The sequence below is a fragment of the Phoxinus phoxinus genome (genome assembly GCF_949152265.1).
Source record: "Phoxinus phoxinus genome assembly, chromosome: 3".
NCBI lineage: Eukaryota > Metazoa > Chordata > Actinopteri > Cypriniformes > Leuciscidae > Phoxinus > Phoxinus phoxinus.
The window spans coordinates 21,013,416-21,026,885 of record NC_136878.1 but is presented as its reverse complement, the minus strand read 5'-3'; the positions used below and the strand labels follow the sequence as shown (position 1 = coordinate 21,026,885).

Here is a 13,470-nt window from a genome sequence, read left to right as displayed (position 1 = left end):
TTTTTTGTTTGTATATTAGTTAAGCTTCTATTATTGTTCTCTATGAAGGAAAGACAATCATTTTCCTCTTGCTCTCTTTCACACATAACATACCTACACTCTCTCTCTCTCTCTCTCTCTCTCTCTCTCTCTCTCTCTCTCTCTCTCTCTCTCTCTCTGTCTCTCTCTCTCTCTCTCTCTCTCTCTCTCTCTCTCTCTTTGCTCGCATGGCTTAGATCTTGTGTAAAGGGGAGGGTCTGAACTCTGTTTGCAGTGAATGCCCCTGTTGGAGTCTAGCGCTAGCATACACTCGCTCTCACACAAAGCTGCTATTCCCGCTAAGGGAGAGTGTGTGAATGAAGAAAAAGGAACAAGATAGAGTTTGGATGTAGCTGGACTTGTAACTGGACAGTGGGACGTGGGACTATTGGCTATTTATGTGCTACTGAAGTGATGGTGTGAGGTGTTTTTGCACTGTTGGAGTGATTGAAAGGTAAGGGATTTATTTTCACTCTCCCGCGGCTGTTTGTGGATCACTGACAGTGTGAATGTGTGTGTGGACAGGTGAAAACTTACCAGAAACAAGAGTGAGTGCTTTAACATTTTGCAGTTGTGGAGCAGAGCCATGCTGTACACTTGCAAGCTCTTTTTGCGTTGTTGTAAATGTTACCATTCTCATTCTGATAGCAGCTAAACTCTCCTTCTCAAAGTTTTGTTCTGATCCAGGGTTGACCCAAAAGAAACTATAACTGGATGGTGTTGCTAAACTTGTCTCTGGTCGGTGTAGAATCAGCAGAGAGGTAGTTCAGAATTGGACTGTCTGTTTCCAATTTAAAATAATTTAATCATCAAATAAATCTAATTTAAAATGTTTATCAATTTATTTATTTAAAAAAAAATTGCTTGGTATACTGACATTTTTAATTTTAGGGGCCGATTCAAGGATTTCAATATTCGGGGGGGCTCAGCCCCCAATGAAGGTAAGGTATGATTAAAAAAAAAAAAAAAAAAAATATATATATATATATATATATATATTTGTATTAGTGTTGTCACGATACTAGAATTTCTAACTTCGATACGATACCTTGAAAAATATCGATATTCGATACCATTTTCGATACCACAGAGAAAAAAACTGCCACAATATTAAGGGGGTATTTTTTTTATTTAAAGCTAAATATAACAAGTCTAGAACATGACAATGAGATATATTTTACATGAACACAAATGTCCTGAGTTCTATCTGTTAATATTTTTTTAATTGGACCAGGGCTAACATGACCCGTTGTATTTGTATAACCAACTGTTATCAAAGATTAAAATATAGCCTACTGTAACAAAAAAGCACTTAACAGTATCAAATTGGAGGATAGAGTGTCAGTAATGTATAATAATAAGATTAAACATTCAATTTTCAGTTAAAGGCATTTCATTATTGAATTCAGAGATGCCATTGTCTAGCTGTTTAGTTGTTTAGTTAATAACTGTGTAATCAAATTGATGATAATCGCTAATGAAGGCAAATTGCAGAATTAAATAATAATTTTCTGAATAAAGTTAAATAGGCACAAGTTAATTTACATTTGACCACAGTTAAAATATTTACTTGTCTAAGATTCCTCAGTCAGATTATGTTAACTTTAAGAATTACGGTGAAAAAACGAGACAACACAGACTCATATCAACAAAAATACTAGGCCATCTTGGTTAATGTTTCAGAAAAGTTAAAATGAGAAGAGTGACAGTGTTTCCTTTAGGATTTTTTTAGCAGTGGGGAAAGGTCTGTCCAAACAACAAACAAACACCCCTGATGCTGAGCGTAGCCTATGCTTGCTAAATGGTACCCCTGGAGCCTGTTCCTTAAGTCTGTTTTCACCTATAAAATAATTTTTAAAAATGAGTGATGTGAGGGATTATTGATAGTCAAACAATCTTTTGGGTGCCGCAGCCCGCTCGCAGTGTGAAGCGCGTGTCCGCGCTATTCTCCGACATGCCCGCTCGCGGTGTGTAGCGCGTGTCCACGCTATTCTCCAACTCCGACATGCCCGCTCGCGGTTTGTTTCTACGCGTGTCCGCGCTATTCTCCGGCATGCCCGCTCGCGATGTTCTTTATCAATCAACCAAAGCCGGTCGCGGGGGCGCCGCCCTCGCCATCTTTCCATTCACTTCACTTTTGCTATTTAACCAGCGCGAATGAGACGAGTGCGTCACGTGTGGTGTTTGTCAACGCGCCTTTGGAGAGAAGTGAAAGTGACCGCTCGGCTAGTATCGATACTTCGGGAAATTAGTATTGGTACCGTTCAGATATTTCAGTATCGATATTTATCGAAATATCGATATTTTTGACAACACTAATTTGTATACTGAGGTAGGCATGAACAATACAGTAGGTTCTACACTACCTATCAAGTCAGTCCCTGGATATTGAATCTATTTCTAATCATTTTAAATAACCAGCTAATATTCATTCAAAAATATTGACAAACTTTATATTACTGTAATTGTCTAGACTGGCAATATATAGGTAAATATTTTTTTCAACATGTAATGTTTTAAACATTTTTTTAACTACATTTGTGCAGTAAAATTCATTTGAAAGAAGATCTACATTTCTCATTTTCATACATGGAGATAACATGGGAAATTTGTCATGATTTAGTGGAGGATTTCTGTCACCTGGTGGAAATCAAACACACGTTTAACATGAAAATGACATGAAATCACCACTATAACCAGTAGATGGCTGCAGAGGGCCACTCATTAGCTCATGACATTTCCACTCCCTTTTATAGTTCTTTTCATGTTTTTTTGCTTTTGGATTTATTATACAGTAAAATGAATATTATAACAAATTTTATTGCACTGAAGTATGAGGTATAGCAAGAGAAGGAAAAGTCACAAAGTCTCATGCCATTTAGATGGAAGGAATTTCATAAAAAAATAAATGAACAAACAATCAAACAAGCAAGCCCAGATTTGTACAGTGAATGGGAAACCGTCTTGAATTGCTCCTGCATCATATTATGTAAACTGCATTTATGACAAAGCACTTTACAGATGCAGGATATCATAACAAACTACCAATAAATGCACACACATTGTCCTCTGCTTTTGACGCTGGTGCTGCGTTTCTGCGGATTGAAGAACACACTGAATAACGCAGACTAAAATATGGGGATGAGCCAAAGCATGCTGCCGTTTTCATATGAGTTTTAAAGGGGACTGAGATGATCACAAATTAGTGTACATATTAATCGCAAACTTTTTGGGGGGCTGAGACTTTTTTTTTGACAAAATAGTATTAGCAATATCCAGTACTTTGCTTTCTACATAATGCTTATGACTGCCGTCAGTATACCTAAAATATAAAATCTGTCCACTATTCCAGGGCATTCCATGCAGGACTGTATTCACAGGTCATTGTTGCTCTATTAATAGCCTGAGACAGGGCAGGGAGTGAGGCTGCAGCTGAAGGGAAGGAAGTGGGCCTTGAGTGCACAAGGATTACCAGGGTTCACTGCACTAGGGGCCCCACACTGGCCATTGCCTGGAACCGGGCTTTTTGGGAACGCTAGAATACTTGGTTGCAGCCGTGCTGAAAAATGAATCTCACTGCAGGTACTCCTTTCCTTGACCTCGTGTTCTCAACTAGGTTCCATGCCTGTCCAGATATATGACTAGCTGCTGTCCTAATCCTTAATTTTAGCCTGTTGTACCAGAATAAAACAAAATAGACCGACAGGAAGCCAGCGAGAAAGAACAACAGTCTCTCTGGCATAATGCGATACCGCCACAGCTGTGACAATATGTACGGTCAATCACAGTCTGAATGGGGGAAGGTATGAATGAAAATTAATAACCAGATCCTCAGAAAGAGAGACTAGATAAGACATTCTCATTTCACTTGCAAAACATCGGTCTCAAACGCTTTGTGACTTTTCCCTCGTGTGAGTTATGACAGGACAGACTCTCTGGGTTTATTCAGTAGGGGACTCGACTACCTGTGGAATGTTAACCGCTAGGGGTGGGAATCTTTTACCATCTCACGATTCGATTCGATTCCGATTCTTGAGGCCACGATTCGATTCAAAAACGATTTTCGATTCAAAAAGATTTTCGATTCAAAACGATTCGATTCGATTTTATCCATAATGATTTCTAATCGGATTTCTGATCATGATCTACTCTCATCTGCTTTGCTATACAGAATGACAAACGGAGACTTTAAAGTGTCTTTTTCATATTTATTAAGTTCAATTCTCAGGAAAGTGCCTTTTATCAAAAACATTGTCTGGTTCTCAATTGCTACTCATTAGTATCTAGCTATAAAATAAGTTGGAACAAAACAAAAGTGCTTCTTAATAATACAAAATGGTTGAAAATAGATGCAGTTTACCACAAATATCATGTAGAACACAACCGGTGAAGACAAAAAACATCTATATTTCTCAGTCAGACACAGTAACTTAAAGAATAAGTTATGAAAATAAAGTGCTTCTTTCAAAATGAATAATAGTCCTACCCATAAGCTACCTGGCGATGAAGCAGCGATAGACCGAGTTTTTTTTTTTTTTTGCCCTCTCGGAGTTGGCAGGGAGTTTCGTGAAGCACTGCACTGCAGTTGGTCTGCAGCTGGCGGCTGACTGTACGTTCACACCGCCGCCGACTTGAGCTGCAAAAAAGCTATGGCCGCCCTGTCAAGGACGCTTGTCAAAAAGTACGGGGAATCTTGTTGACGCTTTGGCCGCTCTGACGTAGCAGCATTCACAATGAAATGTAAACAGAAAAAACAAGCAATGCATTCGGCAGTTTAGGATATCGCACAAGATTTTTCAACACGGAAACCATTTCATCACTGGAGAGTTTTTTTCCCGACACCATCGTATTAATTGATTTTGATTCATATGCGCGAGGGAGAGAGAGAGAGAGAGCAGACAGCGCTCGGGTGAGTGCGCGCGCGCGGCCGGCTCTCTCTCTCTGCTCGTTCTTATGCCCTGTTAAACCGACAGGACTTAAAACACATGCAAATGGTAGGAACGAAAGATCTCCCTCTCATCCATTTGCTTCCTTTTTGTTTTAGTGATTTGCCGCTCACGTCCCGTATAGGCTAGTTACAAAAAATGGAGGCGAACAGCCAGCTGATTTTATTTATTTATTAAATCGATTCTTGGACATTTCAGATCGATTCTGAATCGTTGCCAATGAGAATCTAGATTCTTCTGTGAATCGATTTTTTTGGCACACCCCTATTAACCGCCTTCATTTCTCTCCCGTCACTTTTTCTCCTCCTGCCGGTGAAACTCTCTCATCCCCTTCTCCGCATGTCTGTTTTCAGCACTGCTTCTGTCAGTCATAGCTCAACCCAGCACCCGACACTTTGACCCGCATCGCATCGGTCCTGACATTTTTACTGTGGCTGTGAAGCCTTTGATTGGTCAGGCCAGGCGTCCCGCTCCACTTACACATGGTATCAATAGGCATTTCCCATGACTGGATTGCATTTTTATGCATTTGGCAGATTTGTTTTTCAAAAGTGACTTTCACTACTGTTCAAAAGTTTGGGGTTAGTACTTTTATTCTGCAACGATGTATTTATTTAATCAAAAATGACAGGACTTTATTAAAGAATCCTGAAAAAAAGGAATATTTCCACAAAAATATGAAGCAGCACAACCATTGATGATAATGTTTCATGAGCAGCAATTTCTGACGGATGATGTGACACTGGTGACTGAATTAATATCTGCTCTATGAATAAATTAAATTTATAAAGATATTAAAATATAAAACAGCTATTTTAATGATAATATTTTACAATATAACTATTTTCACTCTATTTTTTAAAATCAAATGTATGCACCTTAGTGAGCATAAGAAACTTTAAAAAACATTACAAATCTGATTGTACAGTGCATTCAAAATACTTTTTTCTCGGGTTGTGAGTCAAACCCTTTGTTGCCAGCGTCCTGCTGTACTGTTTGAGCTACTAATATGGATCAGTCAATTAGCAATCCAAGATGCATTTACACTGTATTGTTAAACATTTGCTTTGTAATATCAATGTGACATTGATATGATAAGAGCTTTAGTCTTTATTGTAAGAGTTTAGTCTTTTTGTGTGTCTTCTGCTGTGGTCCATCAGTTTAATGAACAGTATCCCATTGATTATTCCACTGCATAACACTAATTTCGCTCCTCAAATTTTTTTTTATTTGCAAGGATGCTTAAACTAATTTTTTTCCCCTTCACTTCTAGTCCTTGCTAGCATCCTTGACTGTGGGGATATGTTAATGTGAGTCCTAGGTGCAAATGGGCATGTTGTCGTGTTGTCATTTTAGTCATTTACATACAGTAAAAGGTTTACTTTTTTTAGACTACAGTATATTTAGACTGGCTTTGTAAACCTTAAGCAGTTTAATGGCAGTGAAACTTGTCATTCTTCATAATCACTTCTTGAATCTACTTGTTTTAGACAAGGAAAAGGCAAAGTGTGTGTGTGTGTGTGTAAAACAGGATGCTCATTGTTCTCTACTCGTTATAAACAATCAGTTGGCCATCTGATCCTTTCATGATTGGTCAAACGGAATCTGTTAATGAAGTGCCGCTTACAACAGGGCTATTATGAAAGAGTTAGTCACACATGCGCACACACAGAAGCTAATGATGACAGGTTTCATTTTAACAAATCACATGCTTTGTGACATTTTTATCCTTTTTTTTTTTTTTTACTAAAACCACGGGATTTTCTACAAAGTTTCCCCAGCAGCTCAAGCCCAGATTATTTGTCATTGTCATAGTAACAGCGTGTGAGGGAGGCAGAGGAAGCTGTGATCAGTGCTGAGATGCGTCATGCAGTGAGTGACGTGTGCTTGACACTATGACCTGGGCATCCACACACACACAATGCCGTGTGTGTTTGAACAAAACAGGAGAAGACATTTATGCTTGGTTCATTCTCCTCCACAAACACATATAGCCTTCAACACATGTTTCTGACTCAGTAATGATGACCATCAGAGTGCAGGCCGAGAATTTAGTCTGCTTTTCCCCAAGGAGTGTTTGTACTTGATAAAATCAAGTTCAATAGCTTATGGTTATTTAGGAGAACACACACATTAATGTGGCTAACATAGACACTTCGAAAAGCACCAGGGACAAGCTCTGACACACATATTCTGACATTCTTTAAATTTTTTACCGCATACACACATATGTAGAAAACCGGTAGGTCACAACAGGAAAACTAAAGAATGTGCATCATTTCCACTGGTGCCCTTGGACTTCCTTCATCGTAGACCTACACACACCCAAACAGTCAAGCACATAGAAGTATGTTATGAGCTGTGACAGTGACAATAGCTTGTAACTATGGTGAAACAAATGGTGCATTCCTTTCGGCCAGTATAGATCTCATGAAGTTGACTCACTTAATAAAAACACACACACACACACACATATATATATATATATATATATATATATATATAATTTTATATAAGTATCCATTCATATGTATGTGGAAGTGCTGTTTGTATTTATTCATATTTGTTTATGCAAGTTATATTTATTCACACCACACCAGTATAATGCTATCATATTAAAGCCAGTAATCTGTGTGACTCAAGTGTTTGTTGGCAGTGCAGGTTAATCCAGGTGAACAGATTTTGAAGAAAACACTGCGTAGGGACCTTGTGAATCAGAGTACAGCTGAAGACAAATGCTATTCAAGTCCAAGTTTGTCAGATGTCTTATATTGCTAAGTCTCGTCCTCTATTGTAATAAAAATAGTGAGCATTTAGCCTTGATCCAAATGTGAATGTGGCAGTGTCATTTCAGGCTTCTACCAAGCTGTTTGAGGTAACTTAACTTCCTCCCCCCAAAAATACATCAAGGTGAAATATTTATGTGGCAGAACTTTTGCTCTTTACTTTAAATAATTTGCAAGACTTTGAAATATTCTGTGATCTAATACTGGAGTGAGACTATATGAATATTTATCCAAGATTCTGTATATGATAAACAACATGGTTGAGATCAACTCTCTTTCACTAATTTAGAACTAAAATATAAACCAGCCCTATTTGGGCGGGACATTAGAGAAATGTGTGTGTTTAATAGACGTTATTTGTGCGAATCTGCCAAGTCTGAAAAATTCCAGAGCAAATAACCTACTGTTGTTGTATTTTCCAAATTATTCTCCTCTTGTGTTTTTTTTTTGTTTTTTTACCTTTTTTTTAATACCATTTGCGCACCAATCTTCAGCATGCTTTAATTTTTTTCAGAATGGATGGTATCAGACAATAAATAACATAATAAAATGAATAAATAAAGTCAAATCTATTTTGACTCTAATTAAAGTCGAGTTCAGATGAGAGTAATATACTGGTCTGAATGTCTCTGCTCACTTATGCAAGTTTATAATAAACATCCACTGCTATAAACTCTTGAATTTGACTTAAATATGTTTTTTTTTATAAGTCAAAATTATATCAACAAACAATAAACTAAAATCCATATACGTGATGCATTAAAAAGCACAGCAGATGTGCCTCTGTAACGCCTACATCTGGAAAACACACACGTTCGAATCGGTACATGAAATCACAAAACATCGAGTGATAAGAATTGTAACACAAACGTCGTTTAGAAAACTAGTCCCGTCCAAATAGGTGCATGCACACAATAAACAAAATCTTAGACTGCTGTTTGGCTAATCGCCACCTTGTAATTATAAGGCTCTATCTGCATTCTGACTGGTTTTGAGATATTTAGCTTTAAAGTTGTTGCATTCCATTCGACTGTGTAGAAAGAACCTTTTTATTTTCTAAATAAAAAGTTCCAAAATGTACACAACTTAAAAAACATCACATAATGTAAATAAGTTGTCACAGAATAAGAATATGTGAATAACTCAATTTTGACAAAAATGTCAGATAGAACCTTATAATTCCAAGGGGACGTAAAGTAAGAAAGAAAGAAAGAAAGAACGAAAGAAAGAAACAGCTATTTCAGTTAGATCTAAAAAAAAAAAAAAATGACAGCACTCACTGCACATAAATAGCCCCACCAATGTATTGCGGAGTAAACAGTATTGCAAATTCTCTATTAGTTGCCTGTTATATACTTATTCACCATAGTAATTTTTAATAAGAGGGTCTGAGACCACCTACAACATTATTTAGATTTGTGTACATAGTGCTAAAAAGCAAAGATCATATGTTTATTTTTCAGAACCAGCACCAGTATCTCTCTTTCTCAACATTCCTCAAGTATTCAGTGCTTGTTTGTGAATACTTTAAACAATGACATCAGAGATTGTGACTAGATCTTTCTTTCTGCCTGCACTTCATCAGTGACTCCAGCATGTGACAGTGCTGGCCCCCGAAGTTCATTTTCATTTTACTGGCTTTTGAAACCTGCAAACAGACAATATGTCTGATGGGAAAAAGTCCTTAATGTGTCCATAAATCTAATATTCCATGATGTTAAAAATGACGAGGCTGTATGTTGCCCGTTTTTAAGCACCAAAGTAATAAATGATCTTTAAACTATAGCAGGGGCCATTTGGAAATAGTGTTAAATCACAAGGCTGAACTGGCCAACATTTTTATAGACCTCCAATAAAGTTTATTTTATTTTGTGCCTCTTACCAATGACATAAAACACTATACCTCTGCAACATGCTACTTTTCTCTCCAGTTTTATAATGACCAGAATTTGATTTACTGAATGATCTCTGTGTGTGATGCAATGCTTGTCTTTTCTCCTCTGACATGCGTGACTGAGTGTGCATGTGAGTGTAAGTGTGTCTGTGAGCACATGTGCAGGAATGTTGCCGTATTGCAGAGCATTGCATAACAATCTGTCAGAGATATTGATACATGACTCACATTATCAAAGCTCTCTACCTCATCTGCATAAAGAAAAGAGGCAGATGAATAAACTTAAGATAAAAGAACGACTGAGTTTGCTCTGGGTAGAGATAAGTAATTAAAATTGCAAAGATACTGACAAGTGTGAAGGTTTTTGAATTGTGCATGACATATTCATGTGCACAAGGTATGCTGCAGCTTAATGTTTTTAATTTAAAAAGCTTTCTCTCTTGTAGTTATTTAATAGACGAATAGATGTTAATTATAATCTGTGTGATCAACCATAAACCTTTGATTGGACTGTTTTTACTTTTACTTTCATTACAACTCATCAAATATTGCACACACATATATATTTGCGACCATTGCTAGTCATTCTATAGTTTATAAGTGGAATTTTATAAAGGCTATAAACAATTAATAATGGGTTGTCCAACATAATTAAGAGCACACTTGTTATTGGTATAATGCGAAGTTGTTTCTATAAGAGTGTTAAAATGCTTAGGATATAGCCACTTAAAAACGCCTCCTCAAAACATTGCAAAATCTTTTGGAAGACTGTGCAGGGAAAACTGTGTCAGCTGCTTCCGTAAATATGTCAGTGGATTTGGGGTTTATTGTCTTTTTTAAAAAAATTTTATAGGAACACGCACACACGCACGCACGCACACATGACGTCATACTACAGGTTAATTTCTCTGTTTTTGATACACACAAACATACAATTTAATGTTTTCCTTTGGTAATGGAGATTGATAAACAGATTTGTTTGCTACTTGACAGCGAGAAAACAACAGCAATGAAACAAACAGGATTATCAAGCAAGGAAGCACATAAATCTGTTGCAGAACCCATGTATGTTTTTTTGAGTGTGCTTGATGAGTAGAAGTTTATGATATGGTAGTAAAATAATGCCAAATGTTTTTTTGTTTTTAAAAAGCTTGTTGAATTGCACTACTTAAAACAATATGCATTGCATTAACCGTGCTTGCATTTTAATGCATTTTATTTTTAGGGCTTACATTTTTTATGGGCTGAAATTCAACATGGTTGTATAATTAAGATGTGAATATTTAAATTCAAAACATTTTACACACATTTCCATTATTAAAAATTCAATAATCCATATTCACATTTAAGATTTCACTTCCAAAATATAAATTCTGTTTAAAAATACAACCTATAATATTCGATTAATTTTACTTCCACAAATTCAGTGGTTCAAATTCGACAGACAATTCAACATTTGACAGATTTCAAAGATTTTAATAAAACAAATAAAACAATTACAAAAATAAAAGTATAAGCCAGCAGCCCCTCACGGACGACTGCTGGCCACACAAAACAGAAACCAAACATAACATAGAATCAGGCCTGTCCTCTCTCGATCTTCACAGTCGTCGCTCCTCCTTAATGCTTCCACTCCTCCGTGAGAGATACGAGACCGGTGCGTCTCACAGGTGTTGTTCATCATTAATCACGCCACCGGCCTCGTGCCGTCCTCTCACGTCCCTCGACCTCATCCTGTTCGCCACATACCCCCATCACCCCTCGCAGGCCGGGGGGTACCCACGAGACTGCGTCTACTCCCCCACTCCCTCTCCCCGGGGGGAGCGATCACGGTGGCCGCGGTACGTGGGGGTATGGATAGACGAGGCGAGAGAAAGAAGACGGAAGCATGAGGAGCGACAGATACGAGAGATAAAAAAATAATACTGGCATAAAGCTGGCCTTTTTGAATGTTAATTCTCTTCAAATGCCATTGAAGTTAGAAACCTGTATACCCATGTCGTATGTAACTTTAGAGACGGTCCCTAAATGTGCAAATATCGAACGTCCAATGTCGGGCCAGCTTTATGCCAGTAATTCACTGGGAAACACTATATATATATATACTATATATTGCCTATATAGTATAGCCTACATTCCCAATTAGGTGCAAGTTTGGTCTTTTATATCACTGTATTAGTCCATTAAGCTAGGTTAAGCGTAGCTTAATTCTCCGTCCTGGAGAATGACGTATTTTGGGAATCCTCAGTTCTGCAGCACAGCATATATTATATATATATATATATATATATATATATATATATATATATATATATATATATATATATATATATATATATATATATATATATATATACTGGCCATATACTGTATATAATATATATACTAAATATGCACATCTTAAACAACCATGTTGAATTTTAACCCATAAAAATGCACGCCCTAAACATACAATGCATTAAAATGCCAGCACGGTTTATGCTAGTGGTGGGCAGATCGAGGCTTCGTGGAACACTGAAACAGTTGAAGCAAATGTGCCATATTGTGTCGAGGCTTCGAAACAATCCAACACCTGTCTCCACGATGGCCCCTAGTGGTAAAACCCACATACAGTTGATCCATGGGGATCATCGGCCCCAGCGGTGAACCATTACAATTTTTAAATGTTTTGAAACGTTTCTGTTGTATCAACTGGCAGTTTGTTGCCAGTTGATACAATTGGCATCAAACTGTTGTATCAACTGTTGTATCAACTGGCATCAAACTGTTGTATGAACTGGCGTGTATCAACTGGCAGTTTGATACACACTCCGAACCATTGATTCAGAACAAAAGATTCGTAAAGGTTTCGAAGCTTCATGAAGCAGTGGTTTGAAATTGCCATCACTAATTAATGCAATGCATATTTTTTCAATTGCAATTCAACAAGCTTTTTTGTTTCAAAAACATTTGCCATTATTTTACTTCCATATTATGAGCTCATCACATCACATAATTGTCTAAGTTGACCAATTATCCAAAATATAAAGAGAGATCTGACACAATTTTAAAATGCATCTCTCCATTTGATGAAATTCTGACTAATAATTGATGAAATACATTTTGACAATGCCATATGCTGCATTTTTTTTAATCTTTTTTTATTATTGTTGTTTGTTTTATTAGTTTGAAGGTCATATGCACTCACTCTGAACAGTAATTTGAAGCATATCTAAGAAACAGCACCAGTTTTTGGCTTGTCAGGATTGTGCTGATCATGGGTCAAGTTTGGACTTTCTTTGTGACAGATATACAGCATCATATGATGCGGGAGGAACCGGTATAAGTGAGAACTGATTAATAGCACAGCTCTAAAAATAAAAGCCTGAGAAAGGAAGGGTGGATTTGAGCATTATATAAAGGTCAAGAGCAGAGATGAAGATGATTTTTACACTGATAAATTATTCACTATATCTGATTATAACAGACTGGCAGTCAAGAGTGAGATAGGGACACCTGTTTACTAGATCATCATATACAGACAGGGCCTAAAACTAACTTACCAGTCAAAATTCTCAATTCTATATTACAATACCACGGCCAAAGCTACTAGCCTAATATAAATTTGAAACATTATTAAAGTCAGCAAAAAGTCAATAATACAATAAGAAAAAAAAAATCAAATTACAAGCAAAACCTCAAAATAATACAATATTACAAACTAAATTAGCAGTGCTTTTCAGGGTTTTCAGGTAATAATGAAGTCAATTTAATAAAGTAAGCAAATATAAAATAACACTGCCCAATGTATACATTAAACATCCTTATTAATTAATCCTTATTAAAG

The 13,470-nt window shown here is 36.8% G+C and overlaps 1 protein-coding gene across 6 annotated transcripts in view; it reads left to right on the top strand.

Moving 5' to 3' along the window:
- The window catches only part of dab2ipb (DAB2 interacting protein b), a 150,195-nt gene that overhangs the window by 48,307 nt on the left and 88,418 nt on the right, over nucleotides 1-13,470 (top strand). The window contains exon 1 of one of the 6 annotated variants that reach the window (XM_079606676.1): nucleotides 239-472. The exons of the other annotated variants lie outside the window; for them this stretch is intronic. The gene's annotated coding sequence lies outside the window, so the exon portion shown is untranslated. Of the gene's footprint in view, nucleotides 1-238; nucleotides 473-13,470 lie in introns of those variants that run through there. 6 annotated transcript variants of the gene reach the window in all.